Source organism: Vombatus ursinus, unplaced genomic scaffold (genome assembly GCF_900497805.2).
Source record: "Vombatus ursinus unplaced genomic scaffold, bare-nosed wombat genome assembly UNPS02009205.1, whole genome shotgun sequence".
NCBI classification, from domain to species: domain Eukaryota; kingdom Metazoa; phylum Chordata; class Mammalia; order Diprotodontia; family Vombatidae; genus Vombatus; species Vombatus ursinus.
In genome coordinates this window covers 55597501-55610469 of record NW_020948983.1, presented here as the reverse complement: position 1 = coordinate 55610469, position 12969 = coordinate 55597501, and the positions used below count along the sequence as shown (strand labels likewise).

At 36.1% G+C, this 12969-nt stretch overlaps 1 protein-coding gene across 6 annotated transcripts in view; it reads left to right on the top strand.

Annotated features, from left to right (window-relative positions):
- The window catches only part of DENND4A (DENN domain containing 4A), a 145826-nt gene that overhangs the window by 13041 nt on the left and 119816 nt on the right, over nucleotides 1–12969 (top strand). The gene's annotated exons all lie outside the window — the stretch shown is intronic.

Sequence of the window (12969 nt, the reverse complement as noted above, 5' to 3'; positions counted from 1 at the left end):
TAGTTTTATTTCATTCTATTCCCCATTCATATATTCTACATTTCAGCCAAACTGAAAAACTAACTGATCTTTATCTCATTTTGCATTCCCCCACTTCGATGCATTTCTATCAGCCCCCCAACCCATACCTAGAATTGATGCTTTCTATACCTTCCCCAGTTGAAATTGTCCCCTTAGTTCCTTTAAGGAAAAACTTAGAAGCCATTTCTGTAAAGCCTCCATTGGTATTCCTAGCTAGTTGTGATTCTTCCAAAAGTCTCTCATGACTTTTCTCTTTGATCTTTCCAATTCATTCATCACCGTCTGACTTGATTTTTGTGTATGTTTTTGTGTATGTGTCTTAACATTCTAGGAGGCAGCTAAGTGGCTCAGTGGATGGAGTGATGGGCCTGGAGTCAGGAAGACCTAAGTTCAAATATGGCCTTAGATGTTTAGTAGTTGTGTGATCCTGGGCAAGTCACTTAATCTTAGTTTTCCTTAATCCACTAGAGAAGGAAATGGCAAACCACTCCATTGTCTTTGCCAAGAAAATCCCATGGACTTTATGACCCCCAGGGTCACAAAGAGTTGGACACAACTGAATGACAACAGCAGCTTGCCACTCTTGAAGAGTACAAGCATTTTGTAGATAAGGATCATACTTTTTCATCTTTGTATCTTCAGCGTCAAGCTCAGTGCCTTGAAATATTTGGCATTTAATAAATGCTTAATATACTAAAGTAAATTATTTTCCCTTTCAGGGATGCCTTTTATTTTTTTTTTAATTGTGGGCTTATCACCAAACTCAAATGTTACACGATACAAAGAACAGGAAAAAGTATTGTATAAGAAATTGAATTTCTCATATATATGTATGTATATACATGTATGTGTATATATATAGATATATAATATCTAACAAGGTAGTAACAAAGTTGTGCTATTTATCTTTCCATCAAAAAGTACTTCCTTTTTACTCTGCATTAAAAAAAAATGTTTCATTAATGCTTTTTAAATATCTTTCACTACCTACCAACCAATCTTCTTCCCCTTTTCAAGTAGAAGCTCTCACTTTTATAAATATGTGCAGTGAAACAAAACCGATCAAAATATTGACCATGTCTGAGGGTACATAATATTGTGTACCTCTGTCATTTCTCTGTCAAGAAGGGTGAGGTATGTTTTATCCTGACTCTTTTGAAGTCATGATTGGTTGCTATTTTGTTTGGTAAAGATTCTGAGGTCTTTCAAAGTTTCCTCTTCCTTCATTATTATTGAGCTCATCATGTAAATTGTTCTCCTTGTTCTGCTCATTTCACTTTATGTTCGTTCATACAAGTCTTTACATATTTCTCTCAGACATTCATCATTTCTTATAGCACAATTAAATTTTCTTATATTCAGATACCATATTTTGCTCACTCATCCCCCAATTGATTGGTACCTATTTTGTTTCCAGATCTTTGTTAGAACAGAAGTTGCCACTTTAAATATTCTTGTTCATATGGGTCCTTTTCTTCTACCATTGCCTCCTTGGGTATGTGTCTAATAGCAGGATAGTTTAGTGAGTTTGGGGGCATAATGTTAATAGTTGAACCAATTGATAATTCTTTCAACAGTCTGTGAGTATACATGTCTTCCCACAACATCTTAACAATTGTTATTTTCCCTTTTCATCACTTTTGCTAGTTTGATGGTGTGAGATAGAACCTCAGACTTAATTTTCATTTATCTCAGTGATTTTGAGTTTTTTCACATGGTTGTTGGTAGTTTACATTTTTTCCTAATATTTGTTTCTTTCTTTCTTGAAAACTTCCTGTTTATATTCTTTGCCCACTTATCTTTTGGGGAATGGATCGTAAGTTTAGAGCTGGAAGGAATCTTAAAAGCTATTGAGTTCAACCTCTTCCTTTTATTCTTAGGTATTTATATCAATTCTACAAATACTTAGGTATATATAAAGGAGAAATCTATTGTGAAGATTTTTATCTAATTATTTTCCTTATTGCCCTATTTATTTTGGTTATGCGTTAGCTTTTCAATTTTATATAATCAAGCTCGTCCATTTTGTCTTTTATGCTTACCTTTATCCTTTGTTTAGGTAAGAATTCTTTCCTAAGCTAGAGTTATGAAAGGTGTCTCTAACTTGTACTCTGACTTTTTAATATTTTTAAATTTAATTTTAATTTAATATTTTAAATTTAAATAATATACTCATTTTGAATTTATTGTGCAATATGACATAAGAAGTTGGTCCGGGGTGGGAACCTTTGGCCTTGAGACCACATGTGGCTCTGTAGGTCCTCAAGTACAGCCCCTTGATTGAGTCCAAACTTCACAGAACAAATTCTTAAAGGACCTAAAGGGCCACATGTGACCTCAGGGGTGCAGGTTCCCTGCCCCTGGTTCTACCATATTGCTTTCTAGTTCTCCTAGCAGTTTTAGTCAGTTAGGGAGTCCTTACTGAAATAGTTGGTGCCTTTATCTATAGCAAATAAACCCAAGAGAGGAGCTTCCTAAAGATTCCTTCCACAAAGGGAGAAAAGACCTTCAAGCAACCAGGAGCTATGAGTTTACCATTTGACCATAGGAACTCTATGAGTCCACCCTCCTCAGGGTTCTTGTGTGTTCAATACAAGACTGTGCCCTCTGTTGGGGTGAAGTTTTCTGTAATAGTTGTACTTACTGTATCTACTTACGGGAATAAAACTCTGTCTAAAATCTTATTTGTTCTGGCCAATAATCAATGGAGAGCACATTGTGTAGGGGCTTGTGAGTAACAGAACTAGAAATCCTCAGTCTCAGTCCTTCAGGCTTACCCCTACAACCTGGATCCTAAAGAGGGAGAAGAAAGTAGCTACCCGTTGGCCCCTCATCCTACCAGTTCAAGTGGGAGATGAGTCTTGTGTGATCAGTCTGTTCCATTGATCAACTTCTCTTTTTTTTCACCAGTAACAAATTTTTTTTTTTTTTTATGATTACTGCTTCATGGTATAGTTTGAAATCTGGTACTACTAGACTCCCTTCCTTCCTACTTTTTTCATCATTTCCCTTAGAATTCTGTTTTTTAGCCAGTACCAAGTTGTTTTCATATTACTGATTTATGGTATAGTTTGAAATCTGGTACTGCCAAGCCCCCTTCCTCCTTTCTTTTTTCATTATTTCTTTTCCAATTCTTGACCTTTTGTTCCTCCAGATGAATCTTGTTATTATTTTGTTTAGAGCTATGAGATAGCACCTTGGTAGTGTGATTGGTATGGCACCAATCTATTAATGTATTTAGGTAGTATTATAATTTTTATTATATTTGCACAACCTAAACTTAGCAATTAATATCTCTCCAATTATTTTTCTTCCTTCATTTCTTTAAAAAGTATTTTGTAGTTTTATTCATAGAAGACCTAAGTGTATCTTAGTAAATAGACTTCAGATATTTTTTATGACTCTATAGTTATTTTGATTGGAATTTCTTTTTCTGTCGCTACCAAGTTTCGTTAGTAATGTAATTCAGCCCTTCATTTTGTTGGAGGCTAAGAAAGAATGAAAGAACAAAGAAATGAAAGAATAAACTAAAATACTAGATTCGAGATCTCTTTACAAAGTCTTATAGCTAAAGTGCTATGGCCTTCAAATGTCTGTTTGTCTTTGAAAAGAATGATCAAAACATGACTCTGAAGTCACTGGGAAGATTTGGAATGCTTCTGCTTATCACTAAGAAAATTTGTATTTCTTTGTATATTTTGTTACCTTGGAATCAGTAGTACATCCATGCCCATTTTGCAGGACTTGGAGCATAATTTTATTATTTGAAATTATTATGGAGGTTTATATTAAATGCATTTGATAAAATTACAGTCATACCTATGATTTATTTTGTAATGTCATTGATCAGGAATGCAGTCTTGATTATAATATTGTTTTATGGGAAAATATGATGTCCCAAACAATGATCCTCCTTATCATTTGGTTTGTAGGAATAAATTAAGCAAGATATGGGGGCTATTTATATAGAAAAATTCAGGCCATTAAATTCGGCTTAAATAATCATAATTAGCATCTATAACATAGTACTTTAAGGTTTACAAAATGCTTTACAAATGCTAACTCACAGTTATCATAGCAGTGTGAAGTAGGCACTATTATTATCCCCATTTTAGAAATGAGGAAAGTAAAGCCAAAGAGATTATGACTTACCAGGGTCACATGTCTGATGCAAGATTCAAATTCAGGTCTTTCTGACTCCAAGTCCAGCAGTCTACCCACTGTGATACCTAGCTGCCTCTTTACTTAAAGGATTCTGAACTTTACACAAATAATTCACTTCATTACAGTGCAGTATTCTTTTAACATATTTTAGGATTTAATTTTTGATATTATTATTTGTAAGGTAACTTTCTGAGGTATTTGAATGGAATAGTGGAGGGTTGGGCCTGGAGCCAACAATACCAGAGTTCAAATTTGACCTCAGAAAATTACTAGCTGTGTGACCCTGGGCAAGTCACTTAATCTCTGTTGCCCTGGTTTCCTCAGCTATAAATGGGGATAATAATAACACTTTTCTCCCAGGGCTATTTTGAGGATCACGTGAGATAATATTTATAAAATGCTTAAAACAGTGCCTCGCACAGAATAGACACTTAACTAAATTCTTATTTCCCTCCTTTCAATTACATTACATTTCTTACATTAATGGGTCAGAAGAAAACATTTTTTAAAAGCATTAGTGAATTTGAAAGCCATATATAAAAAATGACTGTTTGGATATATGATTGTATATTATTATATACATTATATTATTGTATATTATGTCACTTATGGTATTGTATATTATTATATTATTATATACATTGTATACAATACATTATTGTATCATACAAGCAATTATTTTTAAAAAGAAAATTGCAGTAGTTGATAAAGGTATTTATATTTATTTCATTTGTTTGGTGGGGAGGAAATGAGAGGAGATAGAAAAAGCTGAAAATGTATTTAACAAGTAGATGGCAATATGAAAGAAATATTTAGGAAATGAAAATGATGAGAATTACCTGATGGACTGAACAACTAAGCAAACAGAATCGTATACCTATGGGGAGGGGGGAAGAGTCCTTTTCTGTGGTTGGTCTCAGTTTTATCTTAGTGGTTTATAGTTGTAAAATTTGAACCTGAGATGACTTGTCATATAAATGAGTGTGGCAATATTTTCTGTAACCAAAATATTTATTCTTAAAAGTAGCTGGCACAGACGGCTGATAACTTATGTGAAAGAAAAGGCATATTTGAATAGCTCTCTGTGAACAGAAGAAGATGAGACACAGGGGAAATTTACATGATATGAAAACAAGAGCTATTAATATAAATTTATTTTTAACAAAAAAGAACATGTAAATAAGACTGGGGTTTTTTTTGGTGGCAAGAGTTTATTAAAATATATGCTGATACAGGTGATATAAAAATAAGATATCAATAAAAATTTGAAATTTAAAATATATATGCTAAAAACTAAATATGACAGATCAAAAAAGGAAGTAAGAACTCTACAGAATGGGAGTGGCAGTAAATGGGAAATTAAGTTGAAAAGGATGGTGAAAGAGTTGAAGTTTAAGACTGAAGACTTGCTTTTCATGTACAGAATGAAGAACCTCATATATTTGAATTTAATGTTCAGTACAGAGAATGGATTATAGTTAATATTTTTGCTAGAAAGAAACTATTATTACATGTAATCCTCATGATTCCTACATTTTAAATGAATAATCTCTAGATATTTGTGGTGCTTGAAATTGTCTATCCGTGAGATTTCCATTTCCCTTCCTTTTTTTTTCTTTCATCACTCTTTTTTAGTTATATTTTCTTATGTATATCATTTAGTCTTTCTACTTCCTCCTTCTTTTTTTTGGTCTCTATGTTTTTTTCCTCCTTCCCTAGTGTCTGTTTTTGTATCTGTGTTTATATATATTATATATCTATATATCTATATATATATACACATATACATATGTATATGTATATTATTCTTAGACTTAATCACCTCATTTTTTTCTAGTCTCCTGTCCTACACCTCTATTTTCTCCCATTCTTTTCCATCCAACAAATCCGACAGTCTTATTTACATACTTAGTCTCCTTAATATACCCATTATTCACTCTAGTCCACCCAGAAGCAGTGAGATGGATTATAGACAGGGAGTCAGTAGCCCCGGGTTCTAGTTCTGTCTGCTGCTTACTAGTTATTTGACTTTGGTCAGTTCATATAGCCCCTGCAGTTACAGTTTCTACATAGAGAAAGGTAGGAAGTTAAATTTAGATAGTATCTCCTTTCAGAAAAAAATACTTTGAATTTCTATTTTTCTTTGCTTTTTTCTTACATTCTGTTCTTGTTCATTCAACAGGCATTTATTAAGCATCTATTTTGAGTCCTTCACTCCTGCTAAGTTTGTGGGAGGTATAATAGAAATAGGTCTCACTTACTTTAGGAAATTGGACTTAAATTATCTCTAAATTCTCTTTATAGCTTTAAATTCTGTGATCCTATAAGATCCAACATCTGCCTTTAAGTATGTTTGAAGAGATAGTATAACTAGAGAACAATCCATATGATCATAGGCATAGAATGTCAGTGCTAGAAAAACCCTTAAATGACTTATCGAACAACAATTAACAAACATTAAGTGACATTGTTTGAGGCATTGGTTTAGTTCAAATTTCTTACTTGCAAATGAATAAACTGAGGTTCAGAAACAGGTTAAGAAACTTGTCCAGGTCACCTATAGGATACTGCTTCTCAGTGTAGTTGTAGGCATTCAGAGTAAAGGAATGGTCAGTTGAGAAACTTTTTCTGGGAAGGTTTCACGGAAGAGATGAGTCTTTGATACATTGGGAGCTATAACTTGATATTTTGGCACCGAGGTTAAATTCATTCTGGAGTGGAGGGAAGGTAAGGAGAAGCAGGGGAGATAGAAACCTTGAGGCTTTTATGCATTACCATCACCATTATCCCAGGCATCCTGTGTGGTGTGGTTTTCCAAGCCAGACAGAGCATGCCTAACCCCGTATCTGATTACTATTTTATTCTTCTTCATTTGGGGTCCCAGAACTGTAGGAGGTCCTGGGTCTCTGGTAGTTAGAGTCTGGAAGGACCTGCTCTCTCTTAATACTTGGTTTTTGCAGAACTTTAACCTTTATCAACTGGTTATTCCTCATACTAGGGCAGGCAGATTCCCTGTATCCCAGACACAGAGTTAACATCTGATGTGGCAAAAATCCTTTTCCTGTGTTCTCATCCCTATTTGTCTCACTCTTCTCCATAGTCCATATCCTCCTTTGTTCTCCTGTACCAGCCCTCTAGAACCTCCACTTTAATGTTAACAAAGGCCCCTTTATATTGAATCTTTTCATTATATACTTTTTTCTTCTTGCCTTAAAGGAAACTTGGCTCTCTAGAGAACGTTGTAGCCAATCCTCTCTCCAGTACTGGTTGTACCTTCCATCTTGCTATCCCCTCCAAAACACTGGGCCAGGAGATCTCTGCCTCTTTCTAAGTTCACTGTAGTCATCTTTAGCCAGCAGATTAGCCACTACTGCTCTTTCTGGCAGTTATGTGATTTACTCTGCTGAGAAGTGCTGGGGAAGTAGTAAGTGCTCTGTGGTTCTCAGGAAGTGGGTAACCACCTACTATGACATATACGTTTTTCTGGGTGGCTGCTGCTCATTTTAAGGAATGTGGTATGTGTATGGCATATACTCAATTAGAACTAGCTCTAATCTGCCATCTACTGGAAGTACAACCTTCCCCCCAGACTGGATGTATTTCACTGAGCCCTACACACAGAAGAGAGTAGAATGAAAGCAGCAGGCTGCCCTCACTATAGCCAACTCCCCAGTCCACAAGTTATGAGCCAGCAGTTGGTGATCTCTGCCAGCCACAGGGCATGGAACAGAAAAAGAATGGTCATAGGAGCTTAGTCCACACCAAGGGTTCTTCCTAGTTAATGCTCTATATTATGCTTCAGTCTCTGAAGGCAACTAGGTAGCACAGTGGATAGAGTGCTGGACCTGAAGTCAGGAAGATCTGAGATAAAATTTGTACTCAAACACTTACGAGTTGTGTGACTATGGGCAAGTCATTTAGCATCCATCTGCCTCAGTTTCCTCATCTGTAAAAAATGGGGATAATAATAGCGTCTCCTTCCAGGGTGGTGGTGGTTGTTTGTCCTTCATTCTCAAAGAGGACCATGACATCAGAAATACGATGTCATGACTTACTTTCTTGAATCATAGCATCCACCCTAGTTTAGGCCTTGTCTTCTTGTCTGGGCAGTTGCAGTAATCTCTTAATTGTTCTCCCTTGTCTTTTCCCTCTCTAACTCCTGTTCCATATAGCCAAAGTGATATTCTAAAGAACTTATTTTACCATATTCCTCTACTCAAGAAACCCCATTGGCTCTCTATTACTACTAGGATCAAATACAAACTTCTCTTTCTGACAGTTCAAGCCATTCACAATCTAGTTCCAGTCTACCTTCCTAGCTATACGTTATTTTCATTCATGTATGTTGTGATTTAACCCAACTGGCCTTCTTACTGAGCCTTGCATGTGACATTCCTTCTCCCATATCTGTCTTTGCATAGACTCCTTTATGCCTGGGATGCACTCTGTTTGTCTCCATCTTTAAAAATCTCTAGTTTCTTTCAAAGCTCAGCTCAAGCATCACCTTCTACACAAGACCTTGATATTGTTGCATTTCTACACTAATTGTATTTAACCTTTTTATGTCTGTTTCAGATATAAATGAGGTTCATCTCATGGCCTCTCCTATTTCTTCCTCCAAGTTTGTATATTCTTCTCAAACATCCAAGTTATGAGAAGTTGCAAATTCTATCTCCTTCTAATTCCTTTCTACACTAATGTATAACTCCTTTTACCCTTCTTTTTTTCTGCTTTTAAAACTCTCAGAACAGAACTAATCCATACAGCTTCAATATCCTTTGAAGGCATTAAGGTTTATTTGAAGGTTCTGCAGGCATACTTGTTTCTTCTCCTAATATTAGGATGTTAGTATTTTGTTAATATTAGAATGTTATATATCTTCATACAGATCTTTCCCATTGTTCAGATAAATTTACCGTTTTTCCTCTGGATTCTTGTTTTATATTTCCAAGTTCCTAATAAACCTCTCTATCAGGTATATTTAAAAGTCCTCTATTCTATTAAAGATCCATTTTCACCTGCTACCCTCCCTTCCCCCCACTCCCCAAGATAATGCTCAGCTATGTAGGGTATTTTTCTTGGTTATAAGCCTATTTTTTTTCACCTTTTTGAATACTTTATTCCAAGATCTTCTCTTGTTTATAACAGAAACTGCTAGGTCTTGTGTGATCCTGACAGTGATTCCTTAGTACTTGAACCACTTCTTTCTAGACACTTGCAGTGTTTTTTCTTTGACAGAACTATGTCAAATAGAGTTGTTCTTTGACATTCCTGGGACTTTTCCTTTTGGGGCTCCTTTCAGTAGGTGATTGATAGGTTGTCTCTAGCTTTTCTTTGTCTTCTGGTTCTAAAAGATTTCAGGAGTTTTTATTTATTCTTTTTTTTTTTTTGCCTTTTTTTGGTGAGGCAGTCAGGATTAAGTGACTTGTCCAAGGTCACACAGCTAGTGAGTGTTATGTGTCTGAGGCTAGATTTGAATTCAGGTCCTCCTGACTCCAGGGCTGGTGCTCTATCCACTGTACCACCTAGATGCCCCTGTGATTTCTTGATAATATAGTACCCCAGGCTTTTTATGAATCATGGTTGTTAGAAAGTCTAATGATTCTTAAATTGGCTCTCCTTGACCTGTTTTCCAGGACAGCTTTTTTCTTATGGGAGATATTTTACATTTTCTTCTTTTTTTCCATTCTTTTGATTTTGTTTTTTAATGTTTCTTGCAGTATTATAGAGCTGTTGATGTCTGTGTGGTCTATTGTAGGATTTTTCTTTTTTTTTCTTTTTGGTTCATTACTTGAGTAAGGTTTACCATTTTCTCTTCTAAGCTTCATTTACCTTTTAATTATTTTCTCCAAAGCATTTGTCTCTTACTTCATTTCTTCTAGGCATTTATGAAGTCCTTCTGAATTTTTTTTCTTTTGAGTCTCTGCTTGCATTGTTACAGAGTTACTCATTCTTTTTAGGCTGTATTTTTTTGTGGTATCTCTAGAACTGTAATTATTTTTTATATTGATTGGTGCCTTGGGTTTATTCATGTCTCCTGCATTAGTTCCTGAATTGAGAATTTATGCCAGGGCCATATTTGGCCCCTTGTTGTGCTTTGGAGTGAGGTGGTCAGCCCTACTTAGTCTCTTCCTGGGGCACCTGTGTTCCTATGCTGATCTCTAACTCTCTTCTCCCTCCTATCCCACTCCCATCAGGCCTCCCTGATATCTTTGAGGTCCCAAGTACTGGATCTTCAAGATTTTCTTTGGCTTCTCAGGTAGAGTGCTAGATACTTTCCTTGGAGGCCCTGAACAACCAACTTGGTAGCTTCCAAAATGCAATGCACTTTCTGATCACCCTACCTAGAGTTTTTGTCTGGAAACCCTCCATTCTTGTTGCCTCTGGACACAGCCTTGTATCACATACTACTGGGAGGCTGCTGGCTTATTTGCTTATACTGGTGCTGACTTTGATAGTGGCTACCTTTCTTAATGCTCTATACTTCTGGCTCTATACTTTTTGTATAGTTCTGGAGTGAAAGAAATCACTACTCTAATTATTCATTGGAATTATTGATCATTATTGTATCTGGTGTAAATTTCAGGTTTTTGCTATAGTAAATATGGGGAAAATGATAATCTGCCTCCATTCATTTGTCTGGAAGCTGATGCCTTTCCTTATCCCCGCCCCCATTTACTGGAACCTTCTCTCTCCTCTACTTCCTCCTCCCCTAATTATCTTATATTTATGTGTACTATGTATACTCTGGCCCCACTCTCTCAGGACCAAGGTCATTACATCAGGGTTCTCAGATGCCCTGAGGGGCTGCAGTATCTCTCCTCTGCCATTAGCTCAGGCCTTTACTGGTTGAATTGCCCTTATTTTAGGGAGCCAAGGAATAAGTATCTCAGTTCCATTTAGCCACTTAAAAGCAATTGCTTTTATAAAGGGATGATATAGCAATGCTACAGCAAGAACAAACCTACAAATGTTTCCTCCAACACCTCAGGAACATAATTCTTCCAAACCACCTAGCTTTGGGGAGAGAGGAAGATTAGACTCAACACTTAGTTTATATACTCTGCATAGCATGTGTCCCACTAAGTTCTTGTGAAAAGGTGGCATTGCTGTTGGATGATGAGACCTGCTGCTGAGCTGGAGTCCTGAAGGTCACTCCCAAAGATTTTTCCTTGCTTCTCAGGGCATTGATGCTAGGCTACCAGCAATACTTGGTCTCAATTTCTGTGGTTCATGTTCTTGATTCAGATCAAAAACTACACTTCCTTTACCCAAAACAGAAAACAGACAGACAGGAGGCCCCATTTTTTCAGGGGAAGAGGACATATGGCTTTAGAAGGGGAAGGCCCCATGACCCATTCCCTTAGAGCAAGCAGAGTTTCTCCACTAGACACCGTTATCCATCCCACCAGTTTGAAGCTGAAGACAGTGAGGTGAAGAGAGCTGCCAGAAGCTGACCTTGTGTCTTTGTGAAGATGCTGACAGTTCTAGCTGCACATGTAATGAAAAAGGCTCCTCCTAACTGGCTAACAGGAATTGTAACCGCATGTCTATACATGTGCCAGTCTCTCCAAGACACTTACTTTACATATCTTCACAATTCTCCTGAAAGTTGTCTTCCCAGTATCTTCAACATGGAAAAACACCATCTGCTCCCTAACATCTTCGGAAGCAAGATAATGGGATCAGTCAACCCCCCATTACATAGGAATTTATTTAGTATATACTTTGTCTTTGATAGGATATAAACTCCTCCATGGCAGGGGCCATTTCTTTTTTTTTTTTCTTTGTATCCCAGAGTATAGCACAATGCCTGGCAAATAGTAAGTCCTTAATAAATATTTTATGGTTGATTTAATTTTGGACCTTGTTGGGCCCGTACTTTAAGCCTCCCATTTAATAGGACCTGCCAGAATTTACATTCGACTAGTGTTAGCCTTCAAGAATTTAGCATCACAACACTAGAATTAGACAAGAGGGTAGAATTTTAATGGAAAATCTAATAATCCATTAAAATTTTTGATTCACTTCATTTGTCATTTATTTGTATCATGAAGATTGTGACAGATGTCAAAAGGCTTTTGCCTTTGATTAATAAAGTTATGTTAAGTCCAGTTGTGCCAACTTTATGCTTAAAAAAATCTCTTTAAAAATGTGTGCTTCAAAAAAAATGTGTGCTGCTTCTCAGACTGAAAATTGTCTTATACCATATCAGAGGTATATATACTTTATGTTCTTGAATGTCTTCACATGAGTACTTTTTTCCCTTTTTTGGTAGAGGGTGTGGTATATAATCTCTTACTTTTATCTTTTTTCTTCCTCTTTCCACTAATTGGTTTTTGAAAAGTATATATTTAATGGGTGTGAAAGTTGCCCTTTGTTGAAGTTTGGGTTTTATATGAGATGTTACATGTTAAAATGTTTTCATTTTATATAAAATGTAAATGTGTGAATAATAATGCCACATATTTATATGATGTTTTAAAGATACAAAGAATTTGCACATACATTAGTCAAGTCAATAATCACTTATGAAGTGCTTACTATGTACTTGGCACTGTTCTAAGTGCTGGAGATACCAATAATGCACAAATATCGTCCCTGCCCTTGAGGAGCTCATATTCTAATGGGGGAGACAACATGCAGAAGTTGTACATACAAGATAAATATATTGTAAGGTAAATGGAAAGTACCCTTTAGAGAAAAGGAGTGGGATTAGGGGACCAGGAAAGGCCTCCTATAGAAGGTGGGATATGAGCTGAGCTTGAAAGAAGCCAGGAAAAC